At 42.6% G+C, this 17,341-nt stretch overlaps 2 long non-coding RNA genes across 3 annotated transcripts in view; one reads left to right on the forward strand and one right to left on the reverse strand.

The window, feature by feature from the left end:
• The window catches only part of LOC103748272, a 161,388-nt gene that overhangs the window by 37,550 nt on the left and 106,497 nt on the right, over positions 1 to 17,341 (forward strand). For both annotated transcript variants that reach the window (XR_003846750.1, XR_003846749.1), the window contains exon 2: positions 3,652 to 3,836. This is a non-coding gene — a long non-coding RNA (uncharacterized LOC103748272). The remainder of the gene's footprint in view (positions 1 to 3,651; positions 3,837 to 17,341) is intronic.
• LOC115067324 lies at positions 6,831 to 8,850 on the reverse strand. The gene is made up of 3 exons (XR_003846748.1): positions 8,620 to 8,850; positions 8,006 to 8,072; positions 6,831 to 7,464 (listed from the first exon to the last, which is right to left on the reverse strand). It is a non-coding gene; the product is annotated as an uncharacterized LOC115067324 (long non-coding RNA).

Genomic DNA, 17,341 nt, shown 5'->3' on the forward strand with positions numbered 1-17,341 from the left:
AGTAACATTCACCTCTTAAAACACACCTCTTGAAAATACACTAGCCATATATAGCTGGAATCAGTTTTACCTGAGTGAAATCACCTTTGAAGAGACCCTTCTGTTAGGAAATTATTGTTGTTTTTGCCTCTTTTTTATTTTTCTTTCTTTTATGAGTGAACACACTTGGATTTTTTTTTTAAGCAACAGGATCAGTTGTTATCTGCCTAGGTGAGGTCATTAGAATCCTGTGGAGGACAGTGGTTGACCAGACCATGTGGTGGGCCTGTTCTGTTGTAGGTGAGAACTTGGATCAAAATCTCATCCGCTTTCCTTTGGAAGATCTCCACAGCAGAGTATTCTCTTGAAGTAAGCTTGACAGGGACCTTACAGAGGAGAGGCTTTGGGAATGCTCAGGTAGCAAAGACCTGATAAAAGGGACAGAGTAGGGGACTGGAGAGATGGCTCAGCGGTTAAGAGCCCTGGCTGCTCTTGCAGAGGACCTGGATTCAGTTCCCAGCACCCACATAGCGGCTACAAACCACCCTTAACTCTGGTTCCAGGGGAATCCGAAGCCCTCTTCTGACCTCCAAGGCATTGCACCACACAGGTGCATTCACACGCATTCAGGCAATACACTCATACACATAAAATAAAAATAATAAATAAAATATATATTTTTTTAAAAAGGGGACAGAGTAACTCAAAAGTGTTGCTCCTCCTTCAAGATTGCTTCTTCAGTTGCTTGTGGGTATGCTGTGTACATAAGCACATGTACACACTCACACATGCATGTACTCACATGTGTGCTGCACTCAAACATCCCTCCCAGACTCTGGTTTCCCTGCTTGAATTGCCCTACAGGACCCCAGACAGCCTTGGTTCAAACTAAGACTGCTGAAAACTGCTAGTGCCCTAAAGGCAGGGATTGAGTTTCGGACAGTTACATGGAGGCCACAGAAAGTTCCTTCTGTCCTGGGAAGGTAGTGTTTGATGCTTTGAGATACTGGCTGCAGACTTCTCCGGATAGCTATAGTTAGCCATGCGTTTATAACGGAAATAAATGATCTGACACTCACATAGCCAAATATAATTCGTAATTTTGATGTGAAGATGTAACAGGAAGGATGGTGCTTTTCAAAGTGCCCTAACTGAACACAGACAACTCATTGTAGATAATGACTGGCGAGTTAGGGCCACCAGCACGCAGCATTTTTCACCTGCTTGCTCACAAACCTGTAGTTGGGAGCTAATGTGCATGTTCACTTGCTCATACTTACATTATAAACTCTCTAAAAAGATGTCCTGTTCTGCAAAGACTGCCTGCTTTCATGGGTGCCTTGTGTCTCCAGAGGTTCACGGACCATCCCCTAAATGAAGTCTGCTTTTACATTCAGGGAGTTTAGTCCTTCAGGAAAAGTGTAGAGGTCCGAGCCATCGTCAGAATCCCTGCAGGCATTCCCTGGGAAGTCTGTTCTGTCAGAAACAAGTTTAACTCGGGAACTGTGATTGATCCAGGGTTTTGAATGGAGCTAAGCACCAGCCAAAGATCCGTTTCATGGGCCCAGAGACTGCCTTTCTGTTTAAGCTGCATGCGTTTGTCTCTGCTCATGCCATGGCTCTACAGCCCCAGAAGGTATCAGAATAAGACTTAAAATAGTCCTGGTCACTGCCTCAGACTGAGTGAGGCCCTTTTGGCTTGTGCCTTGTTATTTGTCCCTCCAGTGGTTCCTAGCTGCTGTGACGTCAAGGCTGCCATTCAACACAGAGTAAAAGGAAACGGTGGCCTCTCTTCGCATCAGTAGCCTGGACAAACTGTTGTTTCTTAGGCATCCCAAACACTCTCTGTCTGGCAAAGCTGTGCATTCCATGCCTGGGTGACCTGGTTAAATGGAGGAAACCAAATGCTGTCGGCTGAATGGTCTCCAAAACAAGCACTCCACCCGAGCCCCGGAGGGCTGAATGGCAGGGCCTGGCTGCTCTGCCCGAGCTGCTTGGGCATTCAGCTCCTGTGCAGCCTCAGGGGCGGGAATATCATTATCAGTGGCCTTGATTAGCAGATGTCTTAGCAGCATTATTGTGCTGCCTTCAGGCCAGTGCCACAAGATCCTTCTTTAGAAAACAAGTTCTGTGTTTAAAAAAAAAAATCTTATGGAAGCAAAGTCAGAAGTGCAGTTGAACAGTAGGCTGTTTTTTCCTTCCATTTCCTTTGGCCTCAGATTTCTGAATTATAGAAAGGTGTTTGTGTATGTTACTTTTTAACGCTGCACTGTTCTTATTCAGCATGTATGTGCTTTGCACATACGTATGAAAAGGACTCAGATCTAGACTATGTGGAGATTATAGCTCTTAAGTATTCCATACAAAGAAGGGCAGCATGCTTCTGGGAGACATGCAGTTGCAGGGTATCACAGAACCACATGTTTAGGAACATGCTACCATGTCTCAGACAGGCAGGCAGGCAGGCAGGCAAACAGCAGGCTTGCAAGACCAAAAGCGCCCTACTTCTGATCTCTTGCAGTAGCTGCTTAAGAATTTACCTACTTAAGACTGCTTGCTGAAGTGCTTGATTCCCTGGGTTACTTTCTGGCATGGAATACAGCTGTATTTGATTACATTGAGATGAACGTTATAGCCCCTAGAAAAAGCAAGTGTATAGCAAACTACACTTTGCATTCCAGAGTTTTCTTGAGTTAAGTTAATGTGCATCCCAGGTTTTGCATTACAAATCCCATTCAGTCTTTTCAGAATAGCCCTTCTCCAAGCCTTGAAATGAAGGCTATTTGTAGAAAATAGAACACTTCATCTAATTCATACACAAACATATATACATTTTATGTCAGAAGCTTGAATCAGTAAGGCCTTGTTTTTCAGACAGGGTCTTGCTATATAACCCAAACTGACCTCAAACTTGCAGTAACCCTCCTGTATACTAGAATTATAGGCCTAAGCCAACACAGCCTGGCTCATTAGAACCATTTTATATTTTTTTGAACTTTGTGTTTTTCTTTGTATTTTGAGATTGGGTCTCCCTATGATTCCCATGCTGACCTAGAACTCAACAATCCTCCTGCCTCAGGCTCCAGAGTACTGAGGTCATATGCCTATACCATCAATGCCTAGTGTTTTTTGTTTCGTTTCTTTTTTTGTTTCCTAAGACAGTCTCACCTTGTAGCCCAGATCAGCCTAAAGCTCAATATATAACCTAGGCCAGACTCACATTCACAGCAAACCTCCTGTTTCGGCATCCCAGGTGTTGGGATTACAAGCCTGTACCACCACATCTGGCCAGTGAGGTCTTTTGTTGTTGTTGTTGTTGTTTTGTATGTTTGTTTGTCTGTGTTTGAGACAGTGTTTCCCTGTAGCCCTAGCTGGCCTGGAACTTGCTGTGTAGACCAGGCTGGCCTTGACCTCACAGAGCTCTGTTTCTGCCTCCCTAGTGCTGGGATTAAAGACATGTGCCACCACGCTTGGCCTCACCTTGTAAAAAAAATATTTATTATTTTTATTTTATGTGTATGAGTATATTGCCTGCATGTAGGTAAGTGCACCTGTGTCTTGCAATGCCCACAGAAGTCAGAAGAGGGCGTTGGATGACCTGGAACTGGAGTTACGGATGGTTGTTCACCTTTAAAGTGGATTATTGTAAGACACAGTTCTTCTTGATCTTAGGCTCTTCTGAAAGGAGGAAGATGTTCAGGTGACTGGATAAAGGCAGATTGGATACAGTGGACCTCTAAAGCAGAACTTGACAAAGGGCTAGCCTAACACCTCGCAGATGCCCTGTGGATACAGTGGTGGGCGTGGGGCAGGAAGCCAATGACCTTCGCCTCTTCAGCATTGCCCACAAAAAGCAGGTGAGTGTGAGGAACAAGATGGAAACTGGTTCCCCTTTCTACCAAGTGAGGATGGAACTCAGGTCATCATGCTTGGTGGCACTACACCATCTCACCTACCCTCAGCCTCAGGTTCTTGATCTACAGTGTGTAGCAGTGAGTGACACTAATGTGGTTGAGAAGGCTAGAGCCTGTATCTATAACCCCCTGGGACGCACACAAAGCAGAGTCCTCACTGGGGCTATTAGTGCTTTTGAGTGGTACCTTACTTTCTCTATGAAATTGTCACCTTTTTTTTTTAGTTGTTAAAAACCCCAGAAGTTGATGAGCATAATTTTTTCTCCTCTAAACCTAGAAAGATAACTGAAGATTTTTTTAGGGGGTTTAGTGACACACAGAAACTCAATTTCAGGAGGTTGTGGCTCTGTACATAATGGAGTGGCTAATATAATTTGACAGCCATTTCTTTTTGCAGTAGGTACAGACACTGAGGTCCATGGACGTTAAGTTACTTTCTTGGGAATTACATGATTTGTTTCCAGCAGAGCCGGGCCTAGACATCAGCTTTCTTCTATCTGCTCTGCCTTCTGCCATACAGACACTGGTTGGCAAGTGACCATTTAAAAGGACCAGCACGCTTGTCCAGGAACAGAGTGACAAAGGTCTGAGGTACTTTTTGGAAGTGCTTGAGGGAGAAGACAGAGGCAGCTGTGGTAAATGGGTGCTAGCCAGACTAGGTAACAAACTGGCCCCTCAGTGAAGGTGGGTGTCAAGGATCCAGCTCCCAGTCCTTGATGGATGACTGTGCTGTGAATGAAGGTAAAAAAATGTGAAATTTAATGTGTGCTGTTTCTAGATAGAAGTTTAGACAAAGAGAATTAAAGATAGGACATATCCATATCCGTGCCAGAGGAATAACTTTGAGATTAATGCCCAAGGTGTGTGGTACGGGGATAGGGGTGTATCGTATGTGTTGTGTGTGTGAACGTGTGGGATGGGGGAGTATGTTGTGTGTTAGAGTTGTGGCATATATTCCTAATTCAAGCCTGGGTCCCACAGGATTATACACTGCCCAGTAGAATCTCAAACTCACACAGGCTAGTTCTTAGATTCCTGTGTGCTTATGTGTTTGTTTTGTCGGATGGCTCCTGCTGTGGCACCAAGAGACAGACTTTGCTGGGCCCTGTTTTGTAAACAAATCTGTTGGCACAGGTTTCCTTCTGTCATTGGATGCGTATGCTGGCTCTGCTTCTCCTGTCAACATAGAGAAGCCTAGGAATTTAGAAGCTTGTTTTCTCTTAGAAGTGGGCAGGCACCAGAGAAAAATGTGCAAGTGTGCCTTTAACATGTGCACATTGTTCTCTGGGAATTTTGAAGTTGTCCTATTTTAACCCTGGACTTCATTGAATTCTGGAAGTAAATTACAGCTCAATCCAGAGTCCCCCAGGACAGTGCTCAGGAGAAAGGGAAAGCTCCTTTGCCCTTAAAGATCCTTGTTGGGGCCGTAGTGGGATTAGTCATGTAGGACAAGGAAGCATGACAGGTTTTTCCAAGGGTGAGAGTGATTCATCCACTTCATCGGCTGGAATACAAACTTGATACATCTATATAACAGTCCCTTCCTACCTGAAGATTTGCATGGCTTATTTAATATTCCAACCAGGTTCAAGTTTTTATGACAGGAAGTGTGTGTGAATGATAGGAGCAAATAATACTTGATTTTATGATTTTAGTGCAGGGAAGAACTTCTCATACCAAATAAATCTTCAGGGGAAAAGTGCCGGCTTATAAATGTAACGTACATAAATTTTCCATACTCTCAGTAACACTTGTTAAGCGATCTTAAATGAAACTAACACTAGAATGAGCTACTCTCTTTATTTTCCTAGTCTTTCTTGTTAACAAATGCCTTTGATTTAGGAAGACATTTATTAAGTGTTTTTTTTGTTTTGTTCTGTTTTGTTTTTTTCTGTGACCCAGCATGATACAAAATCAAAAATGTGAGGGAGGGGTTATGTGCTGGAAATAAAACCCAGGGCCTCAAGCATGCTGAGTCAACTGCCAAGTTATCAGAATTCTGTGTGAAAAGTTCTAAGACCAAATATGAGTGCAGAGTACATGGCATTGAAACAAGGAATGACTTTTGGCATGAAGACTGAGTGGACACTGAGACCACCGAGGCGCCCAGCCCAAGCTGGTAGGCAGGCTTCTTTCTGTCACTGCACAGGCACTTGGGAAAGGTGGTGCGGTAGAGCATCAGGAAGGATGCAGTTGAGCAAGGTCAAAGAGAAAAGAATCGCACAGCACTTAGTTATGTTCATAATTGGCAGAACGTCTGAGGATTTCTCTCACACGTTGCTTTGAGCATTAATGTTGTGTATGCATCCTGCAGGTGAAGGGACACCTGACAGATTAAAACAGTGAGAAGCATTTCCAGCTCCTGATGTACTCACAGCTTCTGTGGGGCTCTAATGCAGTGGTACCTCAGTGGGCAGGCATTAGACATGAAGGGCCAGACTTGAGTGCTGTCACACCTCAGCTGCGAGCCTGGTTTATCCACCTTGATTGAAAACAGGCTCACTGAATCCCTTCTGCTTCTCAAACTTAGTATCATGGATTTGGCAAACAGAAATTTGCAACTGATAATGTTTTCCTTGGACAGACTAATGTGTTCATTTTAGTTGTTAGTACTCAAAGTTGTCTCAGATTTTCTTTTAACGGTTGCAGAAAACGCTAATGTGTTTGTAAGTAATGTGTTTAAAAATCTGCCCAGTTTGGGCTGCTCTGTGGCTTTAAAGGCAGTTCCTTAAGTGTTCTTTTACTCACTGTGCACCCACCCCACCTGGGTGCGGCTAACAGGCTCTGCTACACCAAGGTCAAGCTCCCTGGCTTTGAATACTGGCTGTACCACCTACTATTGGGTAACCTTAGGCAAGCCTTTAAGCTCCCAGTCTTGGTTCCCTTATCTGTAGGATGGGGCAATAATAGATCTTAACCTGTAGGGCTGCTCTGAAGATTGCGTGGGTCATGCCTGAGCCAGGCCTGAGTGTCACAGATGATTAAGCTGGCCTAAATAGGTCAGGTGATCTGTGTAAGAGCAGATCAACAAAAGGAGGAGCTGGAACCTGGAGCTGACGTCCTTCCAACGTGAAGAGACTCTGTCTCCTGCCTGTAAAGTACCAAGAAAGAGTGCACTCTTCCATTGTTTCAGAGAGAACTTTGAGTAAATGTTAAACTATGAGGTGCCTTTGTGTCAGGGTTTTATTTTGTTTAAGGAGGGTGGACTCTGTACACTTGAATGGCACAGCATTGCAGGCAACAGCAGGACAGGAGCAGGCCCGGGTTTCAGTCACAGTCCGAGTCTCTAGCTTTAGAATACCAGATGAACAGGTATGCCTCAAGGACAACAGTCACCACCTTCTCCACGGCCATGTGTTAGGTGCGTGTTCTCTGTACTCTGCCCCGAGCTGCTGCTCCGTGATCTTGTAGTTTTTTTCGACTTTTCCTTCCGTTCTCCTTGTAAAACCTCTCCGTGGGCCACCCAGGACTGCAGAAGAACTGTCCAGTTCTGCAGTCTGAGATATGCCGGAGCCGCTGTTGAGATCTGAGTGTGGTATGTATGGGCACCAACATGGTGGGAGGGAAACTTCTGTCGGTGAGAGAGGAAACGTGATATCCAAGTGTTTGAGTGGTCCTCAGAACACTAATCAATGCTTTTCCTTCCATCAAAGCTTAATAGTGAAAGGATTTTTAAAAAATATTATAGATGTTTCTTAGTGTGAAGGAGTCTTGCTCTTGGAGAACTTTTTTTTTTTTTTTTTTTTTTTTTTTTTTTTTTAGAATTTGAGACAGGGTTTCCCTGTAGCCCCAGCTGTTCTGGATCTCACTATGTAGACCAGGCTGGCCTTGAACTCACCTCTGCCTCCCAAGTGCTGCGATTAAAGGTGTGCCCACGCCCGGCTTTGGAGAACTTTTTTCTAACAGAATATTCCTTTTCACTGAGAACACTGATTAGGTCTCAAGGATAGGGGCAGAAAGGATGACTGTGCTACAGTGTCGTATGTTTATATATATTCTTACTTCCAGTTATAGATTCTATTTTACTCACCCTCAGCTTCAAATTATATTGCATTTTTACAAATGGTTCTCTAGTCTTCAATAGTACCACTTTATGGCCTGGGGATATTCACCTGTTTTGTCCAGTTCTCAAGGAAACTTCATCTCTTCTGTGACATAAACGAACAGGTTTGGCTGGAGCTATGAGAAAGACAAAATGTCGTATTTTGTTGGCCAGTTTGAAAGGCCACCTTACAGTTGGATGACACGTGGGCTGCCCTGTTAACATGACTGTGTCTTATATAATATGAGTATTTTTCTGTCCCCACAACACAAGTCTGAAAACATGCAAACCCAGGGGATGACAGCGGAAGCTGGGTTTTAACATCATCTGGGCGGAAAGATGATTTCCGTGTTTGAAATCTAGAGACAAACAAAAACTTCTCTTTCCTGAAGGGTTAATGCTTTAGCCAGCTTCAGATTGGTTCGTTTCAATCTTAAAATTACTTTTCTGGTCACGCACTCAGAAGGTCTAAGCGTTTGTGAACCGCCCCCCCATACTGTTCTCTTTGGCTGTCTTAATTACACAGGGGTTGAGAAACCAAATTAAAACTAGGCGTGGCTGGGTAAACACTGATCACATTGCTTGCTTTTAGCTTTGCTAGTTGGAGTTGCTTCTCCCTCCGTAGCTTTTTCTTCTTACTTTTTTGAAAAAGGAAATATCATAAGGTCTTTTGGAAATACTCACAGGAAATGGGTCTCTGTGTGCTGGTTACTCACCAGCCTCTGAGTGCTGACAGGTGGCGAATGCTGCTGCTGCCTTCCTGATTTATGTGAAAATAGCCTCCAGAGGCAAGGAGAGGAGGCTGGGTGCACAGCCCAGAGGGGTTTTTGTCCACTTACAGGAGACTGGTCATTGTGTGTCATGTGGAGGGAAGGTGATTCAGGGAACTGAGCTGGGGTCAGCACTGCACGTGGTGCCCACTCTGAGGTTTCTGCTCCTTTCTCAGAGCTCGGGCTGTCTCCTAAAAATGAATGCTCCCTCCCACCCCCAACAACGATTCTTTTGCAGTGAATCACTTCCAGAAATGAATAGCCACAGTTTTTTGGAATGAGCGTTGTGAAATCCCTCGTTTATAATGGCAGGTTTTCAGTTGGTGGCTTGATCAGTTTCTCGAGATCAAAATGAGACCTTGTCTTTTTAAAAAGAAAGTAAGCCCTGTTGAGAGAGAAAGCAAAAGTCTCCCACCGAAGAACTGTCACAGCTGGTCTCTCCACCTCTATTTCGAGCTGTGTGTCCCTAGATTTGCCTGCATGGGTAAGTTCTTGGAATTACGGATCTCTTACCAGTAGCTGGTGATTTCCGATGCAGAAGCTCGCTAGCTACAAGAAACTCTCTCCTTGGTGAGTAGGTGGTAGTTTCCGAAGATGATGGCTAAACCCGGTGTTCATCAGCTGCTAGCAAGCTTTTATACACTTCTGCTTTCTCTAGCTCAGTGGATGGAACCACTGAACAACAGGAGACCTGAGAGGCGTTTAAGAATGTGGCTTAGTTGAATAACCATCCAGTCTTTTGAACGCTAGCTCTTTTGAGGAGGAAAGGTTATTTTCAGAAGGAAGTGGTTTGTGGGGGGCTTTTAGAGGTGTAATTATTGGGTTTCTACATTTATTTTAAGTGTTAGTCCCTTCTCTTGAGTGGAAGAAATAAGTGACTACATGGTCTCAACAGAGAAGTTATGCTAACTCTATAGGTAAGGAGGCTTCACCCGCAGAGCATGCCTAACTGTACTTTCTACTCCGGGAGGAGGAAAACCCTGAGGGAGACTTGCTGTCTGGCAGTGTCCACACTGGGTCTGTCAGGCCCGGTGGAGCTCTGGGTTAGTGGGAGCACTTGTATCCAGGGGCAGAGTGAAAGAGCTGGGTTACTGGAAACAGGGAGTGTAGTTGCAGGAATTGTTCTCTCCAAGTGGAGAAGTTGCTTGACCTACTGACTCATTTCATAGGAATTAGGAAAACAACCTAGTGTGGTTTTTTATTGTTAGTCTGGAGGACTCCAAAATCCCTGGGCCTGCATTTAAGATGGGCTGGGGAAAGGTAGTGTTGGCACTGAGCACCTCTGCTGGCCTGTTCTAATGGAATTCAATCCTCTGCTTCCAGTGCAAGTCTAGCCTGCAAGATCCTTTGGGCGGCCATTCAACCGTGAGTATGTGTGACAGCGGTTTCTAATGGCTACCGATTCTTGCTTAAAACCCCCTAAATGGCTTTTTGTCTAAGAAGAAACTTTAAAGAACTTTTTTTTTCTGATATATTTGTAATACACTTCACACTCATCTGTGGAAAATCCTCTGGGTGTGATGATCATTAATATGCAAACATAACCTACAGACAAGCATGGGAGTTAAGAATTAAGATTTATTTTGATTTTTTTCAGCATACTGATAAAAACGGTTTGGGTAAATGATTTTTATGTATTAAAGCATAGTGTGGACTATCGGTATATTGTAGCAAAAGACGAAAGACTTGCGTTTTGGGTTAGTAGCATAATATTTATAACAGAGGAACATGTTATTCATAATTCTTTGATTTTCCACCAGTATCACCAAGTAAGCTTCAGAAAAGAACACAAAGTATATTGAGCTTCTATAAAAACAGAGACTGAGAAGAGGTAGCCTTGATACTGTGGATAGAGATTTACCTCTGTGTGTTACACGTGCTGGATCCCTTCCTCCTAATCACATCCTTAATTAATGCAAAGGATGCTTGGTGTGTGGTTACCGTGGATGTTCTCATTCTCTCAGAAGAGAGGCGAGTAGAAGGTCAAGTCTTCTCTGGTGCTGTTTATTCAATGTACTGAGTTAAGTCCTGATGCCTTAGACTTAATCACTAACCTGTTCCGGGTAGTAGACCCCCTTGAGAATCTGGCAGAATCCATGAAGCCTTGGACCACATCTATACACAAACATTTACTTGTGGAGGCGTCCATAGACCCAGTGAAGCCAGTCCACGTACCCCAGGGTACAGGAGGCTAGCTTAGATTGGGACCTATCCACTGTTCTTAGGTAGCTCAAAACACTGCTATTAAAAGTGGGAAGCATACAGGTCAGAAGTCACTCTCTATGGTTGCTGGGTGGGGATATGCAAAGCTGAGAAAAGGACAAAGGGTGGAAGAATCCATGACTAATAATAAATATTAGAGAATGGTTAATATTAGCACACGCTCCAAACGTGGAGCCCAGAATCTCTATATACTTAGCCAGGTACATTTATGTGTAATTGAGAATTCGGGCAGAGAGCTAAGGACCCAGTGGTAAACTACTTTGGCCTATTTTTATGCACCATAAAATTACGGAGGGTTTTTTTCTCTCTCTCTCTTTTTTTCCATTGTGTGAGTTACTAAAGTAGGTAGGACTACGAGTCATCTGAACTTCAGAAATACAACTCATAGCAGCCATAACAAATTGGAGAGATGGTTCTACTCCACTGGAAGAAATTGGATGGGAGTAGACATAAGGGAAAGTTGTTGAATACAGAAGGGCAGTGTTTGAAAAAATATAGCCTTTACTGCTCATGAGCTAAGTTGAAATCAGTACTGTGGGGCCATTGTGGAAAAAAGTAGGCATGACTTGAGTATATTAAAAGCAGGTTGACATACAGGGTAAGAAAATACAGACTTGACTCTAATCAGATTCCTTGTGTCCAGTTTGAGTCAGGCTTGAAAAAAGATGTTGGGCAATTATGAAGTGCTGATAGACAAGCAACAAATTATACACCCTTCTAGGAAGAGATAAAGGAGCCGAGGGTTTGGGTCTAAGCAGGAGAATTTGTTGCTGAGAGCCTTCACACAGTAACCACCTGATTTTCTTTCCTTGTGTCCTTGGGCCTTCCACACTGCCCACCTTTGGTAACTTGCAGTCCTGTGCATGGCTGCTATATTTCAGAACATTAAAAACACTTTTGTGATAAATTCACTAGGAGTAAATACATCCAGATAAAACCAAGGAGCTATTGTCAAGATACAAGGAATATAATTAATAAATTTGCTGGCTGATCAATAGATAAGACTGCCTTCTTTGCATCGTCTTGGCAGTGAAAGAGTTGAGCAGCTAGCTGAGGGAAGTGATGAAATCTTTGGCAATAGCTCTTGCAAGACATGAGAGTAGGTAACTATTTTGGGTGGCAGAAACATCGATTAATTTTTCAACAAACATGGCGGGCCTACTATAGTAGGCAAGAACAAAAGGAAGATCACAGTGCAGAATTGGTGTAGGGATACAAAGTGCCATGCCAAGGAGGCTTGTGGAATGCATCAGCTATCCCATGTGACTTCCCTATCACATGTGACTTCACGGTGAAGTCCAGACTGCCTCCTAAAGGGCATCCCTTGAGGTTAAGGAGATAGAGTTAAAGACTTGGTGAGCATCCCCAGATGGACCAGAAGCACAGAGGCCCAGAGCTGGGAGATAAAGAGTAGAGGGCATGGGTCCAGGAAGGGGTAAGAATGGAAGCTGGGGGGCAAGGGGAGCCATTACTAACCCAGGACTAGTGTCCCACATGTGATGACCTGGTGATTTCCATCCAGAAGGGTGGGATGGTTAGATGTTAAGTTTGGAAAGGTCACCAGTCTTCAGTGAAGAGGACTTTGTGGGGGTGTTGTGCAGCTACGGAAAAGGGACAGATTAGGCAAGGTAAGGAGACCAAGTGGAAAGTTTCTGTCATGCCCAGCAGAGCTGTGATGTGTACACTTTAAAGTATGGATTCCAGAGAGAGGAGTGAGGTTTGTGAGCAAATGGATAAGGCAAAGTCGGGATTAGGTTACCACATGGTATCGTTCATCATGAAACAAAATGCCAGAGGAAGTGCAGGCTTGGAGAGAAGAGCAGGTGGCATCTGGGCATGGCAGAGCACACCCTGGCAGGGTAAATAGAGATCTGAGAGGCAGAGTGAGATGGAAGTCTGCTTATGTGGATGTGGACCTCAAATTTGATGAGCAGTAGTTCAAAGGGTAGGCTGTCTTGACTTTGACTAGTGTGAAGACCCATTTCCAAACAGTGGTTTCTCTCAGGATTGATTTATTTTGTATTGTTAGTTGGTAACAGGGTCTCCTTTGGCAGTCGTCAGCTAACTTCGAGCTCACTGTATTAACTAGCCTGGAACTCACCATTGTGTCTGGCCTGATCTTTCCAAATACTGGGATTATGGGCATGCACCATACCCAGCCTTTGTGTCGTATTTTAAATTTTATTTGAAGTTATTGTAAATAAAACTTTATTTATTGTGTTTATTTAAGGTATATAATAGGATTTTATATAAACATATAATTACTACCGTTGAGCCAATTTATATGCCAAAAAAAGCTTTGATGTGTAAAAGCACCTAAAAATTTATTCTCTTAGAAAGTCCTAGGATACTATAATTTTGACTCTTGTTCTTATACTTTTATTGATAACAGCTCGCATAATTGAAACTATATACCCTTTGACCTACATCTCTAGTCCCCCACCATCATTGTATTGTTTCTGTATTTGACTTTTTTGTTAGATTTCACACAAAAAAAAATGAAATGAAATTATCTCTGCTCCCAAAGATCTCTTGATGGTAATTAATGTTACATGGGAATGTTTTTTTATATTTCTTTCCCGTAGTTCCTGTTCACACAATTTGCAGGAGGAATTTTTTTCCTGTATAGGCACTTTGGTATAGCACACTTTTTAAATGAGTATTTTTTCCATATGCTTAAAAATTGCCTTTAAAGCATTTTAATAGTGCATTATATTTCCCTTTGGAAGTTTTTTTTTTTACTTTCAGGAATTATTTAAATACAGGAGTCTGTTTCATCGTTTCCTTGGAATAGATTGTTCATAGTGAATTTCTTGAAAGACCTTAAACTTTTTAAAAATTCACTAATTTTGTATGTGTACTAGGTTTTCCTGGCATGTATATAGGTATACCATGTGTGTGCAATGCCCATGGGGACCAGAAAGAGCGTCAGGTCCCCTGGAACTGGATGTACAGAAGGTTGTTAGCTGACATGTGGGTGCTGGGAACTGAACTCAGGTCCTCTCCAAGAGCAGCCTGTGCTCATAACCAGTAAGCCATGTCTCCAGCCCCAATTTTTAAGATTTTTGGTAAGTTTTACAAAACTGATTTCTCAAAAGCTTGTACTAAACCATATACATTTTTAGCAAGCTATATTTCTTAGAATCTGTTTATCAACACAGTTGCCTTTTTTTTAAATTTATTTATTTGATTTTTTTCTGGTAGTCTTTAGACAGAAATGGTCCATTACTTTTGGTTCATTTCTTCAGCAGGTATTTAATGAATGCCCTAGTGCCCACCTTTAATGTGTAGGTCACCTTAAATTTTCTACTAGTAAAGTTGAACTTCTTTTATGTTTTCATCAATCCTCTATTTCCTTTTGTAAATGCCCGTGTGTGTTCACCCATTGTCAATTTTTCTATTGAAATAGGCCTTTCTGTAATACAGTTTTAAAACCGTGTACCTACAAGAAATGCTTGTGAAAAATATTCTTCCTGACTTCTTTTGACTTTTAATTTTGCTCATCATTTTTTCAAAATATAGATCCTTTAGAAATTTTCTTGGTTGAGTAAGTGACACTTTGTCTTTTCCATGACCTGGACTTGGGATTTTCTTCCCGTTTAAAAATTAGACAATACTTAATTTTGGGGGGGGGGGGGTTTTTTTTTTTTTTTTTTTTTTTTTAAAAAAAAAAAAAAAAAAAAAAAAAAAAAGAGGACGATAAATCTTTCACTGTGATATATCAAGGCCTTGAACTCACAGAGATCCGCCTGCCTTTGCCTCCCGAGTGCTGGGATTAAAGGCGTGCGCCACCACGCCCAGCAACAATACTTAATTTTTAAGAGGTAATTTCATTTTTATACATGAAATTTGCCAAGCTAAAAGGAAGGTGTGAAGCAAACATCCTACAGGGTTTTTCATAGGGTAAATCCCCCAGCACTGTATACTGAGTCATCGGTCTTTCCCAGGTAATTTGTAGTGTTTCCTTTATTTTCTGTTCCACACTTCGTCCTGTTACACAGCTGCAGGACACCATGCACTGTTTGGATAGTAGCATTTGAGTGGGGGGTACAGTCATACTTTCATAATCATTTTTTTACTAAGTTCAAGCTTAGCACAAAGTCAAATTTTATGTGAACCCCATTTACACACCTGCTGGATTCCATAATTAATATTTTACTACTTTTTTAAACCATTTATATATTGATGTAATACTTTCTAAACCTCTTGAAGCATCATTTGAATTCAAAGTGGAATCTCCCTAACTCATTTCTTTTTTTTATTATTTGTAGATTTTGAGGAAATTTGTAGAAATTTAGAAGATTAAAAGAGTAAGAAAGTAAACCATACAAAACTTACCAAGGGAAACTACTTTCCAAAGCATGTTTTGGTCATCTAACGTGATGGCTTGACTTTTAAGGGGTTTATGATTATTACTCACACAAGATGAATTTGTTTTTCAAGCATAGTTCCCTGTTAAGAGCACTGGCCTCTAACAAGGCTTTTTGTCCTCATAGCAGGACTTTTAAGTGTCTTTAAGAAAGGGCTGACAGGCCACTGGAAGTACCGAGAGGCTGCAGGGTGGGAGGTCAGGGTGGGAGGGTGGACCTGGCCAGAACTAGCAGGCTGTCTGCCTGGGCCACAGTACTGGCTTGAAAGAAGACATCTGCCATGAGCTGCTTTCCTGAGTGACTGGGTTGTGCTGTGCCAGAGAGCCATTAGCAGGAAGGCTGCTTCACCAGGAGAACCTGTCACCCCAGGCTGGCCCTCCCTAATGGCTCTCTGAGTAACCATGGTTCAAGGGGACAGTAGAACCCCAAAAACCTTAAGGAGCTCCAGCTCTGCCCATACCAGCTGACAGCCACACACAATAGATTCCCAGGAGAATCAGAGGCCTGATAGGACCACAGCCTAGAGTTAAGTGTGCAGTTATGCCAAGCAGCGGACTGGCCCTTGCCTCTGCTTCCTAGTGCAGCCTTACAGCTAACCAAGTGGAAAATTCATAGCCTGCCTTGGAAGACTTGCCTTTGGTCACCAGAATGGGATAGTCAATACTCTTTTCTTCTCATCCAAGCCTCAAATTTCTACTTGTAAAATATATTGGATTCATGAGGTTATAGAGAAGATGGTTTCTTTATTAAAAGATCTGATTTTTAAGCTAGACCATTGGATATATGTCTATATCCACCCCCTTTTCAGAAATCTGGGATGGTATTTTTTTTTTCTACTTGTCTGAGTAAAACCTACCATGATTAAGTTCCATCCTACCCTAGTGTTAGAACTTCGAAGCTGTTAGATGAGGTCCAGTCAGTGGAATGGGGGCAGAGGGGGGTGAAGAATGAGGTTCAGTAGGTGGAATGGGCAGTGTGCGTAGAGTCCAGCAGGGGAGATGCCTTCCTGGCAGAAATTTTGGTGGCTCCCTAGTCCTAGTGACCACCTTCCTTCTTTAGTCTAAGGGAGACACACCCCATGGTCTAATGTCAGCTTATTACTTCTGGAACCTACCCTGTTATCTGCCTTTGAAAATGTGGCTCCTTCACCTCATTCACCCCAATATCTCCCTCTGCATTGGGACTCTGGCTCAGAATCCCCATCATGTTCAGGGCAGCCTGAAACTTTACAGATGCAGATTCTAACTGATTACAGTAGTTGGCTTTCATTAACTTTAGCCAGGAGCAAGGGAGGGGCAATCCAAAGCACTCCTCCAACATATTATTTTACTTACTGTTAAAATATAAAGACTGATGTAAGAGTCATCCCCCCCCACCTCTCATTGCCATGGAATGCATAGAGTTTATGAATCATCTTCTAAACCCATAAAATTCAGAAGTTAGCTCCCAGGCTAGATCTGCAGGAAATAAGGCTGTGATCATAAGTCCTCTGGAGTGAGTATGAAGCCACTTACACAGGGAATCCTGAGGACAACGCCATTAGGAATGTTTCTCTTTAGGATGAGTCATGTCTGTGTGGATCTTCTATCTCCAAAATATTAACATGCTCAAAAATATTAGAAAAGTTTGGGTATATTCGTAGACAGTGAGATTCTATACCAGGTTAATAAGGAAAGGAAGAGTTACTTCTACTGTGGTGGACATACACCTGTAATCTTAGCACTTTGGGGACTGAAGCAGGAGAATTGCAAGTTTAAGGCCACGTTGAACTGCACAGCTAGACTCTTCTGTCAAAATAAAACAAGAAACCACACACAGAGAATATAAATCATTACAGATATAACCTTAACCTTTTAAGATCAATCTTGAGGTCAAAGCTTTAATGAAGTTTCTGTGGTATTATTACCTCTGGGATAAAAATGTTTTAAAAAGACACTAAACAGTGTCGTAGACAAGTCATGGATACTTTCTAGTGTGACATTTTATGTTCTCATTTAACTATCAGACCTTCTCACTTGAAACTGAAATGTCACCACCACGTGC

The sequence above is a fragment of the Nannospalax galili genome, unplaced genomic scaffold, assembly GCF_000622305.1.
Source record: "Nannospalax galili isolate Female #2095 unplaced genomic scaffold, S.galili_v1.0 scaffold1065, whole genome shotgun sequence".
Taxonomy (NCBI): domain Eukaryota; kingdom Metazoa; phylum Chordata; class Mammalia; order Rodentia; family Spalacidae; genus Nannospalax; species Nannospalax galili.